Below are 6874 nucleotides of genomic sequence, written 5' to 3'. Positions count from 1 at the left end.
GGTGGTCCTAAGAGACTCCCCCACATAGACCCACAGACACATTGCAGCAGCTGGATGGGTAAAGCTGATGCTTTGGAACAGAGATTTCATGGTCCTGAGTCAGTGAAACTGTGTGTTCTAAGTGTTTTCTACTTCATAGATTGATGAAAACGTCACAACCAATGTTCTCATTTTTTAAAAGGCAAAAAATTGTTTTTCTATTTAAAATTTTAATTTAAGCAACACGATAAAAATAACATGTAACTTTGGGTTGTTTTAGTCCTTAGCCTATATATTTCAAATATAGGAATTAAAATTGAATTAGTAATTTTTGTTAAGAAAAGAAAGAATTATGATTGAACATTAAGGTTTTTTTTTTTTTCATATTTTCCCACATCCAAATTCCAACCTTTACTCCATAAGCACAAGGAGAGGGGGTGGGACACAGCAAAGAATAGCAGCTGCTGTTTATTGAGCACTTACTATGTGTGAGGCATGGGGCTAAGTGCTTGGCCTGCCTAAGTCAGTCATTTCATCCTTACACCCTTACTGAAGGTGGTTACTGAGGAGAAAACTGAAGCTAGGAAGAGGCAAAACCAAGGTCTGAAAATAAGACCATCTAACTCCAAAAACCTAGAATGGCCTCCCTGTTTGGGACCAGCAGTAAGTAAGAATTTATCAAAAGCATAGAAACTTTGCCTCTTTATGGCAAAATTATGAGAGAAAAAGGAAAGGGGAAAAATTTAAACATGGATGGTCATGTTCTTTTCTCTCACTCTTTCAAAGTAGACTTTATTGTTTAGAACAGCTCTAGATTTACAGGAAAAATCAAGAAAGCAAAGTTTTCTTTTCTCTTTTGCTATGATGTTGAAGGTTCTGAATTCATAGACTTTAGAGGCTTAAAAAGTGAAGATTTTTCAAGTAAAATTGTATTATTATGGTCAATTTCATAACTAAGCAGGGACATTTTGTTGATAACTGGCATCATAATTTGGGGGAGAGGGTGTAGTCTAAAGCTTTTTTTACTATCATTGATTTTTCTTGTCAAGCTTTCCATTTCTGCCCTCATTCTGATGATGTCCGGTAACCAAGAGTCAGGGATGACCAAGGGTGGAGATACCTTGGGATTTAGAGTACTAAGCCTTGGGTTTAAACCCCAGTTCTGCCACTTAACTAGCTGGGCAAGTTAACTTCTCTGTGAATCTCAGTCTCCTCCTCTGAAATGGGAATAATGAGAATCAACTGAGTTAGAAAAGATTCCATCGTAAGCTGTAAAGGGCCAATCAAATGTCAGTTCTGATGGTGACTGCTCTTTACACTTGAGATGTGCATCTAGGCTAATGTAACTTATTTGATAAACCACAGTGTATATATTCCAATAAGCTGTGTTCTCTAGAGAATAAACTAATGAAATTCAGTAAGGTCATGGGTGGAATTTTGGTTTTGGAATCTATCCAGATTTTGAATGTTGGCCCTCCCACTTAGCCGTTATGTAACTTTGAACTTTGTCTGTGCCGTCTCTGGTTCTTTGATTCCTTAGATCTAAAATGAGATAACATCACCTAACTTACAGAGTTGTTTTGAGGATTAGATTAGATGTACATTAATACAGTGCCATCTACAGGATAAACCCCCAGGCTTATTGTAATTTCTTCTGCAGCTTCAGACCCTCCCTGGGTTCCCTCCTGGGAGTGCCCTTCACCTCCCCAAGCTCTTCTTTTTAAATATTCATAACAGGGGCAAGTCCTTATGCTCTGAGGCCTTCACTTTTGAAAATGGAAGCTAAGTAGGATAAATAAAATGGGTGATTAAGCTAAGCAATATGGTTTTGGGTTACAATGAAAGCATGTTGATGACTTTGTGCAATGGTTACTTTCTTTGTGACTTCTCGCTTGAAACTCACTCCCAAAGAAGAGATTAGATCTGGTTTGGATGATAATCTTTTGATTCTTGGAAAGCATGATTTAAAAAGAAAATTCTAAAAAGCTATGGGTTTTTTTTGGCATTTTATTTGCAGAGTGCCTTATAAATTGAGTCTAGGGACCTCTTCTCCTTGTATGAAACACTCCCTCCCTGCTCCCCAACCCATACTCTGCTGAGATAATTCCAACTCGTATTTCAGGTTTCAGTTTAAGCATCACTTCCTCAGGCAGGACATGTAACAGACAGGCGAATCTCACTTTGATCCCTGTACTTCTTTTGTAATATTTGCTGCCTTATAATCACTTATTAAATGTATGCTTCCACAACAAACTCTAAAGCCCCATAACATGAACAATTCCAAAGAACTGAATCCTCAGAAACTTGTCTGTTCCTCATGTGGGCAAGATATCCTCAGGACAAAAGAACTGCGGAAAGAATCTTAAACTATTTACAGTAATCCTGTGGATGGTTATGTGATTATGAGATTGTTGTGTATATTTGGGGGAAATAAAACAAATTAGTAATTAAGAGTTATTGTAATTCTATCATTTCTGGAGTTTTTGAAAACTGGGACTATCAGTGTGGGAGAAATGAATAAAACTTTCGTAGTTTAAATTAAAGTATCAATGGGAAATCATAATTAATTTTATTTTGGGAATTTCAACTCTATCCAGTGAAAAGTCCTAGAAACGATGACCAACACAGAAACACTGAGCACCCCTAGTACTAGATTGTGGTGCTGAAATACCATTGCTCACTAAAAGGAACCAAGGCTCCTTAGAGAAATAGCTGATTCCAAGTTAGGGACAAGGAATGTTCAACGTGTGCTTGTCAGAACTTCTATTAGCTGGCAAGGAGGTGATCAGAACCTATTGGGGTTTGGTGAAAAGGACTCAGGAGCCAATTTGAAGGGTCTCCTGGCTAAAAATGGGACAATTCAAGCATCCATAAAGGTAATAACTGTAATTGATTAAAACCCATCAGGTATAATTAAAAATCATAAATTCACAATGATAGCAAAAAAGAAAAAGAAAGAGAGAGTAAAGGGAAGGGGGAAAGAGGAAGGAGCGGGAAAGAGGAAGGAGCAGCAAAAAGGAAGAGAGGGAGAAATCAAGCAGTGGATCACCATGAAAAGATGCCAGTGGACCAATATGCTGTCTGAAAACTGAAAATAAAGGGAAAGAATGAAGCATTTGGCTTGCCTTTTCCATGTGAATTACACAACTGGATAACCAGATTGAAGATGAAGGAAAGTTTCTTTTTGTAAACATATTCCGCCTAATAAAGACAGAAAGAAGGAGACTATCAACATTTTGCAACCTCTAATGAATGAATGGATTGAGGCATTAATTCAGCTACTAACATCACAAAAGAGAGACACTGATATTATGTCTCCTGACGAAAGGACACACTTTGCCAAAAAGAAAAAAAAAGATAAAAGAAAAATCAAACTGGAAAATATAAAGCAAATCCCTGTCTAGGCCTCACCTCGAAGGAGGAGCCTTTTCTTGCCACTCCAGGTGTAATCAAACACTACCTCCTCTATTCTGCTTTTACATCTTATCCATACATTCACTTATTTCACAGACGTTCATCCATTTGATCACTGCATCGTTTTCTTGTTTCTCTTCTTGTCCTCCTACATGCTATGATAATATCCACTCGGCAACTAAATGATCATTTTCAAATGTAAGTCGGAGCCTGTTGCTCCTCTGATTAAAACCTGCCAGTGGCTTCTCATTAACTCTTGAGTCAAATCAAAGGTCTTTACTGTGACCACCAGATCTACAGACTCTGGTCCAAATTCTTCACCTTCTACTCTCTCCCTAGTCACTTTGCTTAGCCACACAGATCTGTCAACACAGGAAGCACACTCCCATCTCAGCACCCTTGCATAGAATACTGCTCCTGCAATATCTGCACGGCTTGCTCCCTTACTACTTCAAAGTCTCTTTATAGCCTCTTACTAGAGGGGCTTTTGTTGGCTATCCTGTATCAAAAACAACCTTGGCACTCTATTCCCTTTAACCAGTTAGTTTTTTTTTTTTTTGGAGTACTTCTCATCATGACTATGTCTTATATTCATTTGTTTATTATCTCTCCCCCATTAGATGGGAAGCTCTAGAGGCAGAGACTTTGTTTATTTCATTCGTTTCTATATCTCTGGTGCCTAGAACGGTACCTTGTATATAGTATGTGCTCAAAAAATACTTGTGGAATGAATGAATGGGTGCATTCATGAGTTGCTGTGTCACAGTATATTGCATTGAACATTGAGTCTCCCATAAAAGTGGTTGAGGGCAAGGAGCATTTTTTTTTTTAACTTTTAAGTTAAGGGGTACATGTGCAGGTTTGTTACATAGGTAAACTTGTGTCATGAAGGTTTGTTGTACAGACTATTTTCATCACCCAGGTATTAAGCCTAGTACCCGTTAGTTATTTTTCATGTTCCCCTCTCTCTCCCCACACCTTGCACCCTCCAATAGGCCCCAGTGTGTGTTGTTCCCCTGCACGTGTCCATGAGTTCTCATCCTTTAGCCCCCACTTATAAGTGAGAACATGTGGTATTTTGTTTTCTATTCCTGGGTCAGTTTGCTAATGATAATGCCCTCCAGCTCCATCCATGTTCCCACAAAGGACATGATCTTGTTCTTTTTTATGGCTGCATAGTATTCCATGGTGTCTATGTACCCCATTTTCTTTTTTTTTTTTTTTAGACGGAGTCTTGCTCTGTCGCCCAGGCTATGTACCCCATTTTCTTTATCCAGTTTTCCATTGATGGGCATTTAGGTTGACTCCACGTCTTTGCTATTGTGAATACTGCTGCAGTGAACATACATCTGCATGTGTTTTTATAATAGAATGATTTCTATTCCTCTGGGTATATACCCAGTACTGGAATTGCTGGGTGGAATGGTAGTTCTGTCTTTAGGTCTTTGAGGAATTGCCACACTGAAGGAGCATGATTTATTTAGCTTTTCACTGCAGTATCTTACATGATGACTGGCATTCTGTAGGTCCTCAATAAATGTTTTTTGTACTATTAAACATTTTTACCTAATGATTTTTATACCTCTAGCTATATTTCTAAAATATTACGAGATTTGTATTGTGTATGTGCTGGTGTGTTAGAGGTCTCCTTGGATTCCTAAGTTGTATTTCTGTGAGGAAAACGTCTTGAAATAAAAATCCCATAAGAAATAAAATCATCCCATCATGAAAAAAATAGAGTGAGTTCTAAAGACCAATAAAGGCACAGAAATAAAGCATGTCAGTAATTGGTCAGACATGAATGGAGGATACTGTGTGAATGTTGGAACCTCTCATAATCACACCTCCTATAGATGTTGATATGAAGATCTCTGAGAACGAAGATCTCTGAGAAAGTGTCCACAGAATGTGGATGAGGGGAAATAAAGGATCTGCAGCCACACTCTCTGGGAACCACTAGGTGGTGCTGTCAAAGACAATGCTTTTCATTTGCGCATGTGGGAGGTGGAAAATAACTTGCTTTGAAAATGTATTACTTCTATTTTTTATTACAACATTGCATAGGTATTGTAGAACATTTAGTAAGTACAAATAAGCAAGATGAAGAAACATTCACCCAGAATGTTTCCAGAAAGTTCTGTGGAGTCAATAGCAGTGTGTATACTCTCATAACAGGTAACAACAATAATAATAGTGACTTACATTTTAAGTGCTTACTGCATCAGATACCAGACCAATGCTTTCTACTTACCAGCCACCCAGTCTTTTTAGGAAATTTCTTTCTGTACAGTCATAAGTGAGACAAAGATATAGTTATATAGTTTTATATATTGATAGGTATAACATACTGGTTTTTATTTGATAGCCCAGCATATAGTAGATGATCAACAAATCTTAGTTGAACAAATTCTTGAGAACTTAATTACATAATTCATGAAAAGCATCTACCCCATATAGTAGATGCTTCCTTCAATAAATAGTAGCTATGTATTGCTACATGATTAACATTAATGAGTTTACAAAACAACCTTGAAAATGTTTTTTGTTGCAGTTGCCCCAAAACAGCTAAGCTTAATTTGTTGAGTGACCCAGGCTTATTTGGTTGAGTGACCTAGTAACAATAAGAAGTCTAAATTCAGCTTCTCAATGGACATTTTTGCCCCTTTATCCTTCTGCACTTGGTCTCTAGGTTGCTCTGGGCTCAAGGAGTTGTGTCCCAGACTGGCAGAGGTCTGAAAAGTGAAGCCAGCATGGAATCCTAGAGTTTCCTAGTGACTGCTATCCAGGGTCGCACTATTAGTGGGGCTTATAGAAACAAAAATGGGGCTGGGTTCGCTGGCTAATGCCTGTAATCCCAGCACTTTGAGAGGCTGAGATGGGTGAATCACTTGAGCCCAGGGCTTTGAGACCAGCCTGGGCAGCATGTCAAAACTCATCTCTACAAAAAATACAAAAATTAGCCAGATGTGGTGGTGGACCTGTAGTCCCAGCTACCTGGAGTCTGAGGTGGGAGGATCACCTGAGCTGGGGGAGGTAGAGGCTGCAGTGAGCCCTGATGGTGCCACTGCACTCCAGCCTGGACCCTGTCTCAAAAAAAAAAAAAAAAAAAAAAGAAAAACTGGGTGCTGGGGCTGGTTGTTTCAGGGCAGCTGTGCCTAACAGAATTTCTTGGGATTACTAAATGATTAGCAGACCGTATTTTCCTTGTGCCTGTATCTCCATTTCTCTTTCTCAGCCACTTCAGTTTCTATGTCATCTGAGCCCTCTTTAAATTTAACTTAATAAATACTTTTGAGTTACTGTGAGCAAGTTACTGTGTTAGGTGTGTGGTGAAAGAAAGGATAGAGAGATAATGATATCTCTGCCTTTAGAAGCTTTCAGACTAGTAGGGAGGATAAGGGAAGTACCTGTCTCCAAGATGAGTAACCACTTCCACGTCTTCTGACTTTCAATCGGTAAAATAGAGTTTCTCAATGTGTGA

Source organism: Pan paniscus, chromosome 1 (genome assembly GCF_029289425.2).
Source record: "Pan paniscus chromosome 1, NHGRI_mPanPan1-v2.0_pri, whole genome shotgun sequence".
NCBI lineage: Eukaryota > Metazoa > Chordata > Mammalia > Primates > Hominidae > Pan > Pan paniscus.
Note: the sequence above shows the minus strand (reverse complement) of the source record.